The following is a 20,307-nucleotide window of genomic DNA, read 5'->3' on the forward strand; positions in this document are numbered from 1 at the left end:
TCATTGCAGTCTGAATGTGAGCCTACTTGTGAGAAATAAATAAATAAACTTAAAAATCTATCTTTTACTCTCGGTCTACGCTTTTAAAACTGTATTCCAACTCTTTTAAACTCTCTAATAATATTCTATTTCAATCTCTTAATGTTAGCTGATCTTTCTCTACATCCTAGCTATGTGTGTAACACTATATTCTGCACTCTCTCCTTCTCTCCTATGTACTCTATGAATGGCATGCTTTGCCTTTATTTAGTTAATAGGCTTACATTAACACTGCAATGAATTTATGTGAAATCCCCCTAGTCGCCACACTCTGGCATATGTTCGGGTCAATGCACCTAACCAGCACGTCCTTCTGACTGTGGGAGGAAACCGGAGAACTTGGAGAAAACCCACGCAGACACGGGGAGAATGTGCAAACTCCACACAGACAGTGACCCAAGCCGGCAATCGAACCCGGGTCCCTGGCGCTGCGACGTAACAATGCTAACCAACTGTGCCACCATGCTGCCCACTTCCCTGTATAGTGTGCAAGAAGCAATACTTTACACTGTGTCCCAACACATGTGACAACAATAAATCAAATCAAATCCAAATCCTCTCCTCAATTTACTGTTTGAATGTGAAGAATTCTAGGACTGATTCTGGAATAGAGATCACTCTGTTTCTCACTCCACAGATGCTGCCTGACCTGTTGAGTGTTTTCCGTCATTTTCTGTTTTTATTTCAGATTTCCAGCACCTGCAGCATTTTATTTTTATAACTGCGATTAAATGGCAATTGAGAGATGGGAAGTTCACTTAACCTGACAGCATATCACTTTTATATAACTGCTGTGTAAATCTCCTGTGTCTTGAAGAGCATAAAAACCAACAGGAGTGAAGTATGCGTAATAGAGAAAATTATAGGTATACCTACGTACCAATTAAAAGGGAAAAATGGAGAAAGCGCTTGAAAGAATGCACCCTGTAATCTTGCTGGTCTAATTGTAGGTATGAACCATCTATAATCCATTAAACATCTCAACGCCTCTGGTAGCTTCGGGAATGATACTGGCACTGACAGAGTTGTTGAAATTTGTCGAAATAACCTTGGATATTTTTTGCCAACCCTGGGACCTCGGTGACAGTTTGCTGAAGCTGGCAGCCATTGCGCCGTTTGTGGTTTGGGGAACGGCGAATGGATGGAGCACTTCAAATTCCAGGGTGACAGCTGAGCTAATGACTTCTGTAATGTTCAGTCACCATCTTCCCATTAACTTCTTTCCGAGTCACTGACTCTGGCATCTTTCACTTAATCCGCAACCTTATCAATAATTCCTGGCCCTTGCTCTCCACAGGCTTAATTATTTTTGAACAGACTGAAAAATGCTTTCCCTCAAATTTCCACGTGAAACTGTGATATCTCTGAAATTTTTTTTAAATACCTCCTGGCCCCAAGCTAGAGATAATGAGTCTGCCACAAAAGGATAAAGAAAGGGAAAATCTCCATTTATTGCACTTGAATTTGTGTTACCATACTTCCATTGTAGATTCTCATTGCACAGTTTAAAATTCTAGCCCAGAACAGGCCATTCACAGCACAGTGGCAGCAGGGTGGCACAGTGGTTAGCGCTGCTGCCTCACAGCGCCAGGGATCCAGGTTCGATTCTGACCTTGGGTGACTGTGTGGAGTTTGCACGTTCTCAATGCATCGCCCTGGGCTTCCTCCAGGTGCTCCAGTTTCCTCCCACAATCCGAAAGACCTGCTGGTTAGGTGGATTGGCCGTGCTAAATTGCCTCCGAGAATCAGGGGGACTAAATGCATGGAGTTATGGGGATAGGGCCTGGGTAGGATTGTGGTCGGTGCAGACTTGATGGGCCAAATGGCCTCCTTCTGCACTGTAGAAATCCATGGATTTGGGTTCGATTCCAGACTTGTGCCATCGCCTGTATGGAATTTGCACATTCTCAGTGCATCTGCGTGGGTTTACTCCGGGTGCTCTGGTTTCCTCCCGCAGTCCAAAGATGTGTAGGTTAGATAGATTGGCCGTGCTAAATTGTCCCTTAGTGCCCTAAGATGTGTAAGTTGGTGGGGGGTGTTAATTGGATAAATATGTAGGGTTACTGGGATAGGACCTGGGTATGATACTCTGTCGGAGAGTCAGTGGAGGCCCGATGGGCCAAAATGGCCTCCTTATGCACCGTAGGGATTCTATGATTCTAAAGATGCCCCTCGCATTCTTCCCTTCTTAAACCTTTCGTGGAAGCTCAAATTTCCAATATGTGATCCCTGCATGCAGACCTTCTCCCTGGTAAAAGGCTGCCTTTACAGCCTCAATGCATACACAGAATTTGAAACCATAACTAACACTGCCCAAAATATCCATCCATGTCTGTGTGTGTACGCGACTGTGGCTCAATGGGTCACACTTTTGCCTCTCAGCAGAAGGTTCTGGATTCAATTCTCACTCCAGAGACTTTAAACTTAAAATCTAGACTGACAGTACTGAGGGAGCGCTGCACTTGAATCCCTACAGTGCAGAAGGAGACCATTCGGCCCATCAAATCTGCACTGACCAAAGTCCCACCCAGGCCTCTTTCCACAACCCCACATATTTACCCTACTAATCCCCCTGACACTGAGGTTCAATTTAGCATGGCCAATCAACCTAACCCACACATCTGTGGGAGGAAACTGGAGCACCCGGAGGAAACCCACACAAACACAGGGAGAACAAGCAAACTCCACACAGACAGTGACACAAGGCCGGAACTGAACCCGGGTCCCTGATGCAGGGAGGCAGCAGTGCTAACAACTGTGCCACCGAGCTGCACCATGCACTGTTGGAAGTGTGGTTTGGGTGAGATCTTAGAATCCCCACAATGCAGAAGACACCATTCAGCCCATCAAAGTTAACCTGCACTTTTTTGGACTATTGGAGGAAACCGGAGCAGCCAGAGGAACCCCATGAGACATTGGGAGAATGTACAAAACCCACACAGGCAGTTAACTACTCTGCCACCATGCTGCCCTGTGTCAAATTGATGTTCCTTCTGCCCTGTCAGTTAGATAGAAACATAGAAGATAGGAGCAGGAGGAGGCCATTTGGCCCTCCGAGCCTGCTCTGCTATTCATTACGACATTGCCTAACTCAATAGCCTAATCCTGCTTTCTCCCTATAAACTTTGATCCCATTTGCCCCAAGTGCTACATCTGGCCGCCTCGATGTTTTGTCATGACTACTTCCTGTGGTAATGAATTCCGTAGGCTTATCACTCTTTGGGTGAAGAAATGTCTCCTCACCTCTGTCCTCAATGGTCTACCCTGAATCCATAGACTATGATGCCTGGACTCACCTACCATCGGAAATATCCTCCCTGCATCTACCATGTCTAATACTGTTAGAATTTTATATGTCCCTGTGAGACAATCCTACCCTCGTCAATCCCAACTAGGTGGGCATAAAAGATCCTACTTCAAAGGAAAGCAGGCTGTTTCTTCCCAATTTCTTGGCCAATGTTTATGCCTCAGCCAAAATCACTAACACAGATTATTTGGCGATTGTCATTGCCATTTGCTGGACCTTGTTTTGCGTGAATTGTTCATCATTATAACAGTTCAAAAGAATGTTATTGGTTGTAAAGCACTCTGGGACACTTGAAGAATGTGAAATGTTAATACATCCATCTCTCTTTTTTTATTTTCCCTTTCCCTCTATCAATCTAATCAACGATAACACCTTTCTCTTAACCCAGATCTCTCATTCCTGAATTGGGTTTCCCTTTGCCATTCACTGCCCATGGGTTACACAAACTGGGGAGCAACAGCCTTCTTCCCTTTGAAGTAGGATCTTTTATGTCCAACTAGTTTGGGATTGACTAGGTTAGGATTGTCTCACAGAGACTTATAAAATTCTAACAGAACCATTCAGGGTAGATGCAGGGAGGATGTTCCTGATGGTGGGGGTGTCCAGAACCAGGGGTCACAGTCTGGGGAACATTCTGCTGCTATGTTCATTCCAGTACTCCGCAGAGGCTGGCTATTATGAAGTGAGCTCTTTGTGACATTCCTGTGCATACTTTTGTTGATGCTATGATCTCTTACACAATCCCTCTCCAGGTAACATTTATTCCTGTTTTATTGTCTGGTATCTATTCTCAATGCAATATCTCCCTAGGTGTAAATTATTCACCGTAAAATTACTTTAACACATCTGGCAATCTTCTCAAACTGACTCCCAAGTATATATTATTCTCTATGTAATCATTACATTGCAACAAATGTTCACCATCTAGTGATGAAGGTATATCGATTATTGCCTATATAATTATTCCCTGAGTATCCAGTATTCTCTAAGCATTTTATATTGCTACGGTTGAAATTAACTTGACTAACATGGCCATCTGCATCAAGGGGATAATTCAGTCATTGACAAATACTATTAAATACTATACATCTACTAACAAGAAAATTATTGGGTTGAAAGATGTGTGGAATATTACTAAGGTATTGCAATGCAAATGTATATACATGAAGTCCAGGAAACTAATGTATTGAAGGTCTGCACTGAATTAAATTTATTTGATAAGTCTAAACTGGGACGGCACAGTGTCAAGTACTCTAGAACCCTACAGTGCAGAAAGAGGCCTTCGGCCCATCGAGTCGGCATCGAACACAATCCCACCCAGGTCCTACCTCCATATCCCTACATATTGTACTCACTAATCCCTCTAACCTACCTATCCCTAGACACTAAGGGGCAATTTCTTAGCATAGCCAATCAACCTAACCCACACATCTTTGGACTGTGGGAGGAAACCGGAGGACCCGGAGGAAACCGACACAGACATGAGGAGAATGTGCAAACTCCACACAAAGAGTGACCCGAGCCAGGAATCAAACCCAGGACCCTGGAGCTGTGAAGCAGCAGTGCTAACCACTGTGCTACCGTGCCACCACGTTGCTTCACAACCCCAGGGACCTGGGTTTGATTCCCAGTTTGGGTCACTGTCCTGTGTGGAGTCTGCACATTCTTCCCGTGAATGTGTCGGTTTCATCCAGATGGTCCGGTTTCCTCCCGTAGTCTGAAAGATGTACTGTTAGAATGCATTGACCCGAACAGGTGCTGGAGTGTGGCGACTAGGGGAATTTCACAGTAACTTAATTGAAGTGTTGATGTAAGCCTTACTTGTGACAAATAAATAAATTTTATGTTACTCAATTGTGATTAGTTTATGGATTCACAGAGCTATGCTATTGATTTAAGAACATTCTAATTTTCATTGCTTTCTATTACATTTTATCACATTTAATTGCAGTTATTGCAACTATCTGGCAGAAACAAATCATGCAGAGAAAATACTACTTCAATCTTATAAAGGTAGATTGGACTGCTGTCTTTTAAATTTGAATTAATAGTGAAATTTTATGCCTGATTTGAATCAAAAAGTAGCTTCATTCTGAACCCAACAGGGAAGTGAAAGATTACAAAAGCTGGAAATCTGAAAGATAAAAAAAAAATGCTGGAAATACCACAGAGGTCAGGCAGAGCGAAAGTTCAAGGCTTGAAGTTTCACTCACAACGCAGGAAATGGGAGCCAGAAAAAATTCCTTGTTCAGCCTGCTCCGGACAGAATTTCCAAAAACAGGGATCTACGGGCAGTACGGTGACACAGTGACTAGCACTGCTGCCTTACAGTGCCGGGGACCTGGGTTCGATTCCTGGCTTGGGTCACTGTCTATGCGGAGTCTGCACGTTCTCCCCACCATATCTGTGTGGGTTTCCTGCGGGTGTTCCTGTTTCCTCCCACAGTCCAAAAGATGTGTTGGTTAGGTGGATTGGTCATGCTGAATTCCCCCTCAGTGCACCTGAACAGGAGTGTGGCAGCTAGGGGATTTTCACAGTAACTTCATTTCAGTATTAAGTCCTGCACAGCAATGCTGAATTTACTCTGATATTAATAATTACTGGCATAATCTAACAGGAACATTAGAAGGGCATGCATGTTAAAACCTAAATAGCTTAAGACAGAATGATTTTCTTTTCATGGCTCCTCATTAAAATGAACTCAAAAACTTTGCTCACAAAATATAAACCGGGTGCCGTCCTTAAACAAATGAAACTTAAATAGGTCAACTGGACATTCTGATTCCTCCTGCTGTGCACATTTCAAAATACCTCTTTTAGAATTTATGCCTTCAAGCAAGAACTAGGAAAAGAGAATATTGTTTGCTGGATACAGAATCCAAAACATTTAAATTTGAGGCAGGAGAAAAGTGCTAGAGTGATCCACGTCTTCATATGCCTGGTTAGATGTTACCTGGCAACGCTCAGAAAGTAAAACATGATCACAAGTAACTGAAGAAACAAGACATTGAAAATCGAACCAGTAAGACCATTGGCTTATTGCTTGTCTTTTCTGTGATTCTATTACTGTGGCAAGCTACTCAAAGGTAGCTACCTTGATTGTAAAAACCTCAGATGATTTTACTGAGCTGAGATGTCCTCCTGAGACAATGTGATGGCTAATATTTAGCACACTGTGCAGGTAGTTTGACTTAGCTTGTAATGATGGATGCATCACGCTCAACTCTGAGAGATCAATTTCCTTGCAGTCTGTGGGTTGTAAGACATGGCACACACCTCAAAGTAGAACTGTTGGCGAAGATTCTCTCAGGACTTTATGTCTTCATTGGAAATCTGGAGGTCTGTTACTTCCTTCACAGATTCATAGGAAGATACAATTCCCAAACTGGTAAGATTCTACAAACACTTCATGATCTTTTGGAAAATACATGCTGGAATTTTACCACCGTGCCCGCCCGGAATTGGAGAGAACAGAATTCTCCATTGGCCTCAGGCAGGAACTTTACGAGCCTTACACAAGCCAAGTCATAAAATACCAGCCACAGTGTTTGAAATCACTCTGGAAACATTGTTAGTTTAGAAATTTGCCCAACTTGTTATGGCAAAGATCCTTGTATGACCATACATGGGGAAGCAATGGCCTAGTTGTATTATCGCTAGGTTATTAATTCAGAAACTCAACTAATGTTCTGGGGACCCAGGTTCGAATCCCGCCGTGGCAGAACGACCAGATGATGTTGGTTTCAAGTAATTTGGTAAATTGCCAGAAAGAACATTGGGAAGAAAAAAATTCACATGGCAAGTTATTGGAATCTGAAGTACCCGAAACCTTCAAAGGGATGAGTACTTGAAGGGGAAAATTTGCTGGCTATGTAGAAAAGGCAGGGGAATATGACTAGTTAGATAATAATCTAGGAATCTTAGACTGGGCAGCACAGTGGTTAGCACTGCTGCCTCAAGGCGCCTGGGATCTGGGTTCAATTCCAGCCTTGGGTCATTGGCTATGTGGAATCTGCACGTTCTCCCCATGTCTACATGGATTTCCTCAGGATGCTCCGGTTTCCTCCCACAGTTCAAAGATGTGTGGGTTAGGTTGATTGGCCATGCTAAATTGTCCCTAGTGTCAGTAGAGTAAACGTGTGGAGTTTTGGGAATCGGTCCTGTGTGGCATTGTGGTTGGTGTGGACTCAATGGGCCAAATGGCCTCCTTCTGCACTGCAAGGATTTTATGATTCTAATAACTCCTTCAAAGAACCATCACTGGCACAATGGGCTGAATGGCCTCATTCTGTGATGGATCATTCCATAAATCGATGGGGTGCACAAATAATAACATAGATTCCTAAATGAAGGTACTCTCGGAATAGCATCAAGTTGGATAAAAGCTTAAAATAAATAATTTAAATCTTCTGTTCATACAGCATAGGAAAACACTATTTTTGTGATTTTGCTGGACAGAGTTAGATTTATACTTGAGTGCACCTACTTTTCCACAAGTTACTGGCAGTTTAAAAAGAGAACGTTATGTTCAATTTAATGTGCTAGTTGTGTTACCTGTTATATCAGTGCCAGCAATCTCACCTAAGACAGAAAGTTACGGGTTCAAATCCCAGTCTAGAAATTGATTGCAAAATTTAGACCGACGCTCCAGTGCAGCACTGAAGGAGTGCTGTGCTATCGAAGGTCTCTGATGAGACATTAAACCCGAGACTTGTTTTTTCCCTTTCATCTCAACATAAAAAATTCCATTGCATCATTTCAATTAGAAGCAGAGAAGACCTCCTCTAGTAGCTGGCCAATACTTATCCCTCAGCCTATATCTCAACAGTAGATTCTTTGGTCACGATTGCATTTTGTTTGTGAGAGCTTGCTGTGAGCAAATTGGCTGTTCTGCTTCTGACCTTACAACATGTGATTGCACTATAGTTAAGAAAGCCCACCAACGCCTCTACTTTCTCAGAAGACTAAGGAAATTTGGCAGTCAGCCACGACTTTCACCAACTTCTCCAGATGCACCATAAAAATCGTTCTTTCTAGTTGGACCACAGCTTGATATGGTTCCTGCTCTACCCAAGACCACAAGGGAACTACAAAAGATCGTGAATGTAGCCCAATTCATCACGTAAACCAGCCATTCACTCTGTCTACACTTTCCACTGCCCCGGAAAAGTAGCCAGCATAATTAAGGACCCCACATACCCTGGATGTACTCTCTTCCACCTTCTTCTATTGGGAAAAAGATACAGAAGTCTGAGTCACGTACCAACCAACTCAAGAACAGCTTCTTCCCTGCTGCCATCAGACTTTTGAATGGACCTACCCCACATTAAGTTGATCTTTCTCTGCACCCTAGCTATAAATGTAACACTACATTCTGCACTCTTTCATTTCCTTCTCTATGAACGGTATGCTTTGTCTGTATAGCACGCAAGAAACAATACTTTTCATGGTATACCAATACATGGGACAATAATAAATCAAATCAAATCACTTTAAAAATACTTCATTAACTGTAAAGAATTTGAGATGTTCTAAGGTTGTGGACAATGTGATAGAAATGCAAACTCTCTCCACCTTTTTTCCAGTAACAGAGATACAGCCCCGGGAATCCAGATTCAAACCCCAGCCTTTGTACACTTCAGCTGAGATTTCTCGTGCGATTCACCCTGTTGCAAATAGTCATAATACATTTGTGCTTCATGATTCAGACACTACCACACCAACCTGAGGCCTGTAGGCCAGAATTCCTGGTTGTTCACGCTAGCAGGATCCTCTAGTCCTGCTGCAGCAAGAGGTCTCACAGCACCAGGTTAAAGTCCAACTGGTTTATTTCTTAGCACAAGCTTCCGGAGTATCACTCCTTCTTCAGGTGAAGTGTACAGTGCAGTGCCCTGCTGCAATGTACAGAGATTTGGCTGAGCACCAAATTCTCCACCCTCGCTTGCAATGGCAGTGGGGAAAATTCCAGCCATGATTTCCTCAGGCAGGTGAAAAGCTCAATTAAACATCCAGGGAACAAATTCCTCTGTAGTCCTCTTAGTAGCTAGTCCAGCAGAATTATAGGAGATGGTGCAATAGTGGTAATGTCACTGGGCAAGTAACCCTGAGGCCCAGGCAATGCTCTGGAGTTACAGGTTCAAATCTCACCACTGCAGCTAGTAAAATTTTGAACTCATTTAATATAATCTGTATTATAAAACTGGCCTTAGTAATGGTGAACATGAAACTATTAACTACTGATTGTTGAATAATCCCATCTGCTTCACTAATGTCCTTTACAGAAGGAAAATCTGCTATCCTTGCTCGGCCTGGTCTACATGTGACTCTGGATCTATCCCAACGTGGCTGACTCTTAACTGCCCTCTGAAATGGCCGAGAAAACCATTCAGCTCAAAGACAATTAGAATTGGGCAACAAATGCTGGCCTTGCCATTGATGTTCATTTCATAGAATAGAATCATAGAATCCCTACAGCGCAGAAAAAGCCAATCAGCCCATCAACCCTGAACCAACTCTCTTGAGAGTTAAATACCCAGACCCTCTCCCCCACCCTATCCCTATAACCCCACACATATCCCATGGCTAATTCACCTCACCTACACATTTTGGGATACTGAAGGAAAATTTAGTGTGGTCAATCCACTTAACTTGTGCATCTTTGCACTGTGAAAGGAAATCGGAGCACCCAGAGGAAACCCACAGGGAGAATGTGCAAACTCCACACAGACTGCCAACCAAGGCTGGAATAGAACCCGGTTCCCTGGCACTGTGAGACAGCAGTGCTAAACACAATGCCACCATACTATGCCATCAAAGAATTTTTAAGAATCACATTGACTTTGAACTATAGAACAGGGTATTGACCTTTCGTATAAGGAGATTTCCCACCCCAGCTCTCTTGTAGAAATTCCACATGCATTCCATTCTCAGGAAAAGGATCCAACTACCAAAATCGAACTCCTAAAGTACGGAAGAAAGCCAATCGGCCAACAAAGTCTGCACAGACTCTCCGAAAGAGCATCTTTTCCAGTACCTAAGCTAGAATCAAACCTGGGTCCCTGGCACTATGAAGCAGCAGTGGTAACCAGTGTATCACCCTCCTATCAGCTTAGGTTGTTCTGCTTTTACATAATATATAAGCCTGACCTCTAGCCTCACTCAGCCATTCAATTGCAAGGCTTCGCCTCTATGAACATAATCTTGTCCCTTCATTATTTTATAAATCCCAATGAAATCACTCGAGTTCTCACATTTCAGCAGTTTACAGAAATGCAATCATTTACATTTTTTTACAGATGGTAAGCCTTACCTTAAAACAGTAAGGAACAGAAGGAAAGAAATAATTAAATACTTGGAGCTTTACACTAGTTATTCAAGAAGGCAAAAATAGCATTCAATTAGATTAAACTCTTCAAACACAACAGCAAGCATCTGTTATTTTCTATAATAAAAGCAAAGTACTATGGATGCTGGAATCTGAAACAAAAATTGAAAATGTTTGAAAATCTCAGTAGGTCTGACAGCATTTGTGGAGAGAGAATTAAAGTTTCAAGTTTATTTATTAGTAGGCTCACATTAACACTGCAGTGAAATTACTACAAAAATCCCCTTGTTGCCACACTCCGGCGCCTGTTCGGGTACACTGATTGAGAATTTAGCATGGCCAATGCACCTAACCAGCACATTTTTCGGACTGTGGGAGGAAGCTGGAGCACCCAGAGGAAACCCATGCAGACATGTGGAGGACGTACAACTCCACACAGGCAGTGACACAAGATGGGAATCAAACCCGGGTCCCTGGCGCTGTGAGGCAACAGTGCTAACCATTGTGCCACTGTGCAGGAGAGAGAGTCTGGATGATCCTTCATCAGTAATTTGCCTTTATCTTAGTGTTTAACTCACTGCCACTTCTCTTCCAGGACTGCCTTCCCTGAAGAAGCATTGCTTCTCTCTGTCAATTTCCGTTTGTCTCTTTTACTCTCTTTCACACTTTTATGACAAACATCCAGTCCCCCCACCACCAACGCTCAGTAGCAACAGTGTGTACTATCTGCAAGATGCATTGCAGCAATTCACCAACGATCCTTAGACAGCACTTTCCAAACCCACGACCACTTTCATCTCGAAGGACAAGGGCAGTAGCTATATGATGTTTGATTTGAATTGATTTATTATTGTTACATGTGTAACATACAGTGAAAAGTATTGTTTCTTATGCGTGATACAGACAAAGCATACCATTCACAGAGAAGGAAACAAAAGAGTGCAGAAGGTAGTGTTACACTCATAGCTAGGGTGTAGAGAAAGGTCAACTTAATGCAAGGTAGATCCATTCAAAAGTCTATGACTGTCTGGCCAAATTCCCCTCTAATTCAGTTTTCAAATTTGCTGACGACACCACCGTAGTGTGTGTCGGATCTCAAACAATAACAAGTCAGAGTATAGGAATGAGATTGAGAGCCTGGTGAACTGGTGTGGGAACAATAATCTCTCCCTCAATGTCAACAAAATGAAGGAGATTATCATCAACTTCAGGAAGCGTAAAGGAGAACAGCCCCTGTCTACATCAACATTGGAACACCACCACATGCAAATTCCCCTCCAAGTCACTCACCATTCTGACTTGGAAGTAAATCACCATTCCTTCACAGCCGCTGGTCAAAATTCTGGAATTCCCTCCCCAACGGCATTATGGGTCAACCCACAGAACACGGACTGTGGCAATACAAGAAGGCAGCTCGCCACCACCTTCTCAAGGGCAACTAAGGGTGGACAATAAATGCTGGCCAGCCAGCCAATGCCCATGTCCCACAAATGAATCAAAAACAATTTTTAAGGCCTGTCATCCAGACTCAAAACATTGGCTCTATTCTCTCTCCACAGTTGCTGTCAGATCCACTGAGGTATTCTGGCATTTTCTGTTATTTTCTGTTCAGTTGGCTGAACTATACACTGAATAAAGAAATGATAATTTTAATATTAGTGATCAACTGAGTAAGTTGGTAAATATGAAATTGACCATCAGAGAAATTACCAGCCACGTTGCCCAGCTATCAGGCAGGGTCCTCACTGCTGCTTGCCATCCTGTCACCCTTGCTGGAAACAGCTCAGACGTGGATGCTGGAAAAGGCTCGGAATGGGGCTGAATTGTGAAGTTTCTGAGATTGAACAGTCTGCTGACAATTGATGACTAAACACTCACAGATGCAGGATTAGAGAATGATTGGGGGTCCCAAAGTGGGTTTAAGCCCACCTGCATTATCGAAGGTGATAAAAGTGGGGCAAATATTCAATCGGCAGGAAAGCAAATGAAGAGAAAATCTTCGGAATGATATTATGAAGATGCCTTTTGCGGCTCTGTGATTTAATATTGTTATAGGGAGCACTGAATCTTTCAAAGGATCATTCCATAAAGTCTAGCCTCTGGCAATGTAGAGTTTCACCTTCTGACACGATTAAATGTTAGTTAATCATCTCCTTAAGACAGCAGTGAAGGAGCTAGGCTTACTGCATTATTTTACATGCTTGCTGGGAGGTGAAGTGAAGATCTGTCAATCTTGCAAAGCTCCAACAAGTTCCCATTAGCTCGCAGTTATATTGTACAAGATAACTGTCTTTAAATGTCAGCATTTGATTGTCACCTTCAGCTCATTTTATAGCTGAACATAACCACGATGCTTATAATCTTGTGCAAGTTTGTGATCTTTGCCAGTTGGGGTGGGGGAGTGTTTCCTTCTGCTGTTCCACACATTGAGAGAGATGTAGATCAAGAGCGAAACTGGGAGAGGGCTGAGTGGAGTTCTAGTCACTGAATCAATTAACAAATAATATTTGGTCTTGGGAATGTGTTGAAGGTGACACACGCAGACTATTCCTGGTATCAGGGAAAATGGGTTATGAAGAAAGGTGAATGAAGTTAGATGTTTTATTCCTCTCTGGTAAGGGATTTCACGGTCATCTAGATGAAACTTTAGAGATTATGATGTAACTTGATAAAGTTGATCTCGATCAGTTCTTCACTTGGGTGGGAGACTCAGATGTTAGAGGAGTTAAGAAGCAGGTTAGCAGCCAGAATACCACCAAAAGAATGGACAACATGTGCATGGACAGGAGTTTCCAGCCACACCCACCCTGAGACCAGAAATTCCCACTGAAGGTGAACTGACCTTTACATAATCAGTCAAGTTGTCTGCCCCGCCTGTGGGGTTGGAGGGGAGGGGTTGGACAGTACTGGAAAACGGAGCTCATGTGCTGGTATTTTACAACCCCATTTGGGCGAGGCCAACAGAGAATTCTGTTCTACGAGCCACACCTATCCTGATTCTGGGGCAGGCGTGGCGGTAAAATTCTGGCCATGTTCTTCAGGCTAACAGACAATGTTGGGACTGCAAGTCTTTAGTCCCCATCTTGTCCTGTCTGACCTTAACATGAATCCCTGTGACCTCCCCCCAAGACAGCGTCATTTCAAGTGGGTAGCCCATGATATCCCTTTATCAATTATATGCCAGTCCTTACCAGATGGATGTTGTCACTACTAATATTCGACATAAATCACAACCCTTCTTGATCTGCCTGCTGCTGTTGACAAAGATGACCCCACCATTCTCCTTCAAAGCCTCCCCTCCATTGTCCAGTTGGGTAGATTTATTTAATTTGCTTCTATTTTTCCCTATCTGTTTGCAGCCACAGAATCACCTGCAATGGCTTCTCTTCCCAATCTCACATTGTTACATTTGGGATCTCCCACAAATCTGCCCTTGGTCCTCTTATATATCCGTGATACCATCCAAAAGCAGATAGGTTTCATATCATACTGATAACTCTCGACTCTATCTTATCAACAGCTCTTTGAATTGGTCCACTGTTGCTGGTTTGTCACTCTGTCTGCCTGACATCCAATATTGGATGAGCAGGAATTTATTACAACTAAGTAATGGATGGACAAAAACTAGTGGGTGGCATTTTCTGGCTGTTCCCGCCAACGGGGTCTTCCGGTTCCGCCGACGGTGACCCCTTGTTGTTGGTACCCTGGTGATGAAGGGTGCGAGCAATGGGAAACCCCATTGACGGTGTTGGGACCAGAAGATCTCTCCATTGCAAATTACGCCACAGGCGAGGGTGTGGAATCCTGCCCAGTGTCTTTGTTCCCCAGCACAAACACAATTTCCAGCCCACCGTTTTCATCCCCAGCTTAAACTGAGGTGAGATTGTTTGACTTGAAAATGAGTTTCTGACCATATGTATTACAAAGGCTGCCTTCTCCCACCACCGTGACGTGGCTCATCTCCTATCCTGCCTCAACTCATCTGCCGCTTAAACATGCACCCACTGATTCTTTGTTTTGCTTCTGAAATCCACTATTCAATCGAAACATTGAATTTCTATCAAAACGTTGAATGTATTCAAAAAGTGGCTAGATATAGCACTTGGGGTGAATTTGGTCAAAGGTTATGGGAAAAAAAACAAAGAATAAAGAACAAAGAACAAAGAACAAAGAAAATTACAGAACAGGAACAGGCCCTTCGGCCCTCCATCCTTGCACCAATCATGCTGCCCCATTTAAATAAAACCCTCTACCCTACCATGGACCATATCCCTCTATTCCCATCCTATTCATGTACTTGTCAAGACATCCCTTAAAAGTTACTACTGTATCCGCCTCCACCACCTCCCCCGGCATGAGTTCCAGGCACCCAATACTCTCTGTGTAAATAATCTGTCTCGTACATCCGTTTTAAATCTTGCCCCTCACGCCTTAAACCTATGCCCCCTAGTAAAAAGCTTCTGACTATCCACTCTGTCCATCCCTCTCATAATCTTGTAGACTTCTATCAGGTCTCCCCTCAACCTCCGTCGCCCCAGTGAGAACAAACCGCGTTTCTCCAACCTCTCCTCATAGCTAATGCTCTTCATACCAGGCAACATCCTGGTAAACCTTTCCTGTACCCTCTCCAAAGCCTCCACATCCTTCTGGTAATGTGGCAACCAGAATTGAACACTATATTCCAAGTGCAGCCTAACTAAGGTTCTATAAAGCTGCCAATTTTTAAACTCAATACCCCAGCTGATGAAGGCAAGCATGCCGTATGCCTTCTTGACTACCTTCTCCATCTGCATTGCCACTTTCAGTGACCTGTGTACCTGTACACCCAGATCCCTTTACCTATCAATATTCTTAAGGATTCTGCCATTTATTGTATATTTCCTATTTGTATTAGACCTTCCAAAATGCATTACCTCACATTTGTCCGGAAAACAGGATAGTGTATTGAGTTGGACGGTCAGCCATGATCGTGATAAATGACAGAGCAGGTTCAAAGGGCCAAATGGCCTCCTCTTGCTCCTATCTTCTATGTTTCTGTGTCCATGTTTCTATTCCAAGTTCCTCTGACTGGCCTCCCCTTTTGCACATAATGTAAACTCTGCTGCCCATAGTCTAACTCACCCCAAATCTCATCCACCCATCACCCCTATGCTTGCTAACCTTCACAACAGCTCAATTCTAAATTCCTTCTCTGACTATTCAAATCCTTCCATGGCCTTGCCCCTCTCTGTCTCTGTAGCCTCCTCCAGTACCAGAGGTCTTTGAAATATCCTTGCTTCACCTCTTGCACATCCCTGACTTTGGTAAAGACTTTGGCTGTGCTTTTAGTAGTGTTGGCCCTCACCCTCCTAAACTTCCCCCTAAACCCTTCTGCCTCTCTCTCTTTTAAAATCCTCCTCTTAGATCAAGTCATCCTCTGTTGATAGTCTCTTTGGTAGCTTTGTATCAAAAAATGTCAACAATGTTTTGAAGAATGGTAGGAAGGACTATTACTTACGTGGCGAAAAACTGCAGCAGGCGACGGTGCAGAGGGACCTCGGGGTCCTTGTGCATGAGTCGCAAAAACCCAGCCTGCAGGTGCAGCAGGTGGTCAGGAAGGCGAATGGGATGCTGGCCTTCATAGCGAGGGGGATTGAATATAAAAGTAGGGAGGTCTTGCTGCAGCTGTATAGGGCATTGGTGAGGCCGCAGCTGGAGTACTGTGTGCAGTTTTGGGCGCCGCACCTGCGCAAGGATATTTTGGCCTTGGAGGGAGTGCAGAGGAGGTTTACTAGGCTGATACCGGAGTTGAGGGGGTTGAGCTATGAGGAGAGGCTGAATAAACTAGGCTTGTACTCGTTAGAGTTTAGAAGAATGAGGGGAGATCTCATTGAGACGTATAAGATGATGAATGGGATGGATAGGATAGAGGTGGAAAGACTCTTCCCGCTCAAAAAAGACAGTAGGACTAGGGGGCACAGCCTCAAGATAAAGGGGGGGCAGTTCAGAACGGAGTTGAGGAGGAACTTCTTCACTCAAAGGGTGGTGAATCTCTGGAATTCTCTGCCCGTTGAAGTGGTGGAGGCTGCCTCGCTAAATATTTTTAAGAAGCGGGTTGATGGGTTTTTGATAAGAGAGGGGATTAAGGGTTATGGGGAGAGGGCGGGAAAGTGGAACTGAGCCACGACAGATCAGCCATGATCTTATTGAATGGCGGGGCAGGCTCGAAGGGCCAGATGGCCTACTCCTGCTCCTATTTCTTATGTTCTTATGTTCTTATGTATTGCAATCATTTGTATTAAACACCTTAGGGCATTTTGTTACTTCAAATGAGCTATACAAATATTGTTGTTGTTGAAAAGAGAATTACAGCATGCAATTATTAAAATACATCCAATGTTACCAAATGTCATGTTAATATAGCTTCTTAAACTCTCCTTTGGGAAAAAATACAGTTCTATTCAAAATTTTAATTAGTTTTCATTATAATTTTGTTTCAGTGCTTGTTTTAACATTCTGGTCTGGTACCAAGAAATTGCTTTTGGTGAAATTTGTGGTTGATTGTTAAATATATTTGCAGGCATTCTCTCTATTTTAATGAAGATGATAAGTTAATTATCTTGTTACAGTATACACAGGGGAATGTCATAAGTGTTTTTCCACTAACAGCACCAACAGTGATTATTAAGTTCTTTGTTGTATGAATATGTAGATCTGAATATGATGTAAGCCAGTTCATGTTTCTATTCCATTTCTTGCGTGATCACGCTAGGTTATTCCACGTGCAACCTTCAATAAGGTCTTAACAACAAATTATCCCCCAATGTGATTGGTTACACTTTGACGTGGAAGGAAATGTAGACCATTTAGGACGGAGATGAGGAGATATTTCTTCCACTAAAGAGAGATGAGCCTGTGGAATTAATTTCCATGGGAAGTAGTGGATGCCAAAACATTGAATATATTCGAGAGTTGGCTGGATATAGCACTTGGGGCAAATGGGATCAAAAGTTATTGGGAAAAAGTAGGATTAGGCCGTTGAGTTGGATGATCAGCCATGATCGTGATGAATGGTAGAACAGGCTCGAAGGGCCAAATGGCCTTTCCTGCTCCTATCTTCTATGCTTCCACGCATCTATGAAATCATGCAATAAGTGGGTAACACAATGGCACAGTGGTTAGCACTGCTGCCTTACAGTGCCAGAGACCCGGGTTTAATTCCGGCCTTGGGTCATTGTCTGTGCGGAGTTTGCACATTCTCCCCGTGTCTGCGTGGGTTTCCTCCAGGTGCTCTGGTTCCCTCCCACAGTCCAAAAGACGTGCAGGTTAGGTGGATTGGCCATGATAAATTGCCCCTTAGTATCAGGAAGACTAGCAGGATGAACATGTAGGGTTATGGGGATAGGGATAGGTGGGATTGTGATCGATGCAGAATTGATGGGCCAAATGGCCTCCTTTGGTACTGTAGGGATTCTATGATCCTATGAAATCTGGCAATAAATGGGCGGCACAGTGGCACAGTGGTTAGCACTGCTGCCTCACCGTGCCAGGGACCCGAGTTCAATTCTGGCCTCAGGTCACTGTCTGTATGGAGTTTGCACATTCTCCATGTGAGTTTACATGTGTTTTGCATGTTGCCTGCGTGGGTTTCCTCCGGGTGCTCCAGTTTCCTCCCACACTCCAAAGATGTAAGGCTTGGGCTGATTAGCCATGCTAAATTGCCCTGTAGTGTTAAGAGGTTAGCAGGGTAAATGAGTGGGATTGTGGGGATTGGGCCTGGGTAGGATTGTGGTTCGTGCAAATCGATGGGCCAAAAGGCCTCCATCTGCACTGTAGGATTCTATAATTCCATGAAATGGAGAAAGATGTCAAACTGCCCCACTCTCCTGACATCCCTTTCATTCACATTTCTATATTATCATTCTCACGGGAAAAACATGGGCAGAATTCTCCCATCTCGCTGGTGGTTGGCATTCTCGGTCCCACTGCAGTGAATGGAAACCCAGCTGAGTGCCAAATTCTCTGTTCTCACTGGTAGCAGTGGGGTGAAAGACCAGAGAATTCCAGTCCTGGTCTTGATGCTGAATTCAACACCAAATATAGAACAGCTTCAGTCACCTGAAGAGTGGCCTTGATATCTGTGTTCTAAATTTTCAAGGTCTTTTTATCTGAAGTTCTTCATTGTAGAAAAAAATACTCTTTGATGGAACAATATTTGCCATAGAATCACAGAATCCCTACAGTGCAGAAGGAGGCCATTCGGCCCATTGAGTCCACACTGACCACAATCCCACCCAAGCCCTATTATCATAAACGCACATATTTACCCTGCAAATCCCCCTGACACTAGGGTCAATTTAGCATGGCCAATCAACCTAACCCGCACATCTTTGCACTGTGGGAAGAAACTGAGCACCCGGAGGAAACCCATACAGACATGGGGAGAACATGCAAACTCCACACAGACAGTGACCAGAGGCCAGAATCGAACCCAGGTTCCTGGTGCTCTGAGGCAGTAGTGCTGACCACTGTGTCGCCGTGCCGCCACCTATGCTCATTTTGGCTCTAACTTGCAACTTACGTTTATACTATTTCCTTCATTGCTTGAAATCTAAATGTGTCAGGCCAGTTCCTACTCTGTGCTGAAATCCTGGCACAGAGATACATTCCCCCATCAGGGATTTTGAATCTAATTGTTGTGAGAGCGTGAGGTCAGAGACGGAGCTATTCAACCAGCATGTTATGGCTTGATTGTAAATTGCAACGATATCTTTCAGCTTCGCTCTGACTAACAGAATGATGGGCATTCATACTGCTGCAATCAATGCTAATACTGAAAATCTGTCTGCACATAGACGGTTATTGATCCCAAGTCAATATAAAATAAGGTTATTCCTGGAACACCTGTAGCTTAAATGGTCGCCAACGTGAACTGTAAGTCAAGCCACTTTTTCTTTGGCTCCATTTTTTCCGTTTGGAGAGGAAGTTTCCTGGTATGGTATAAACTTTATTGCGTGCAATTAATTCGGTTTCTGTCTTATTTCACTCACTGGGGGTACGGTGGCACGGTGGTTAGCACTGCTGCCTCGCAGCGCCAGGGACCCAGGTTCAATTCCCGACTTGGGTCACTGTCTGTGTGGAGTCTGCACATTCCCCTCGTGTCTGAATGGGTTTCCTCCGAGTGCTCTGGTTTCTTCCCACAGTCTGAAAGACGCGCTGATTTTGTGCATTGGCCGTGCTAAATTCTCCCTCAGTGTTCCCAAACAGGCATCGGAGTCTAGCGACAAGGGGATATTCACAGTAACTTCATTGTAGAATAAATGTAAGCCTATTTGTGACATTAATAAATAAACTTTAGTTCAGATGTATAGTGAACATTCCAGAGTTGAAGGCCTTAGAAGCTGAAGGCAATGCCAACCAGTAATTGCTAAGTGATTATAATCAGAGTGGTCAATGCTGCTGCCTCACAGCACCAGGGACCCAGGTTTGATTTCAGCCTCAGGTCATTGTCTGTGTGGAGTCTGCACATTCTCCCCGTGTCTGTGTGGTTTCCTCTGGGTGATCCCGTTTCCTCCCAAAGTCCAAAGATGTGCAGGTTAGGTGGATTGGCCTTGCTAAATTACCCCCTAGTGTCCCAAGATGTGTAGGTTAGATAGAT

The sequence above is a fragment of the Carcharhinus amblyrhynchos genome, chromosome 29 (genome assembly GCF_965287045.1).
Source record: "Carcharhinus amblyrhynchos chromosome 29, sCarAmb.v2.hapA, whole genome shotgun sequence".
NCBI classification, from domain to species: Eukaryota; Metazoa; Chordata; class Chondrichthyes; order Carcharhiniformes; family Carcharhinidae; genus Carcharhinus; species Carcharhinus amblyrhynchos.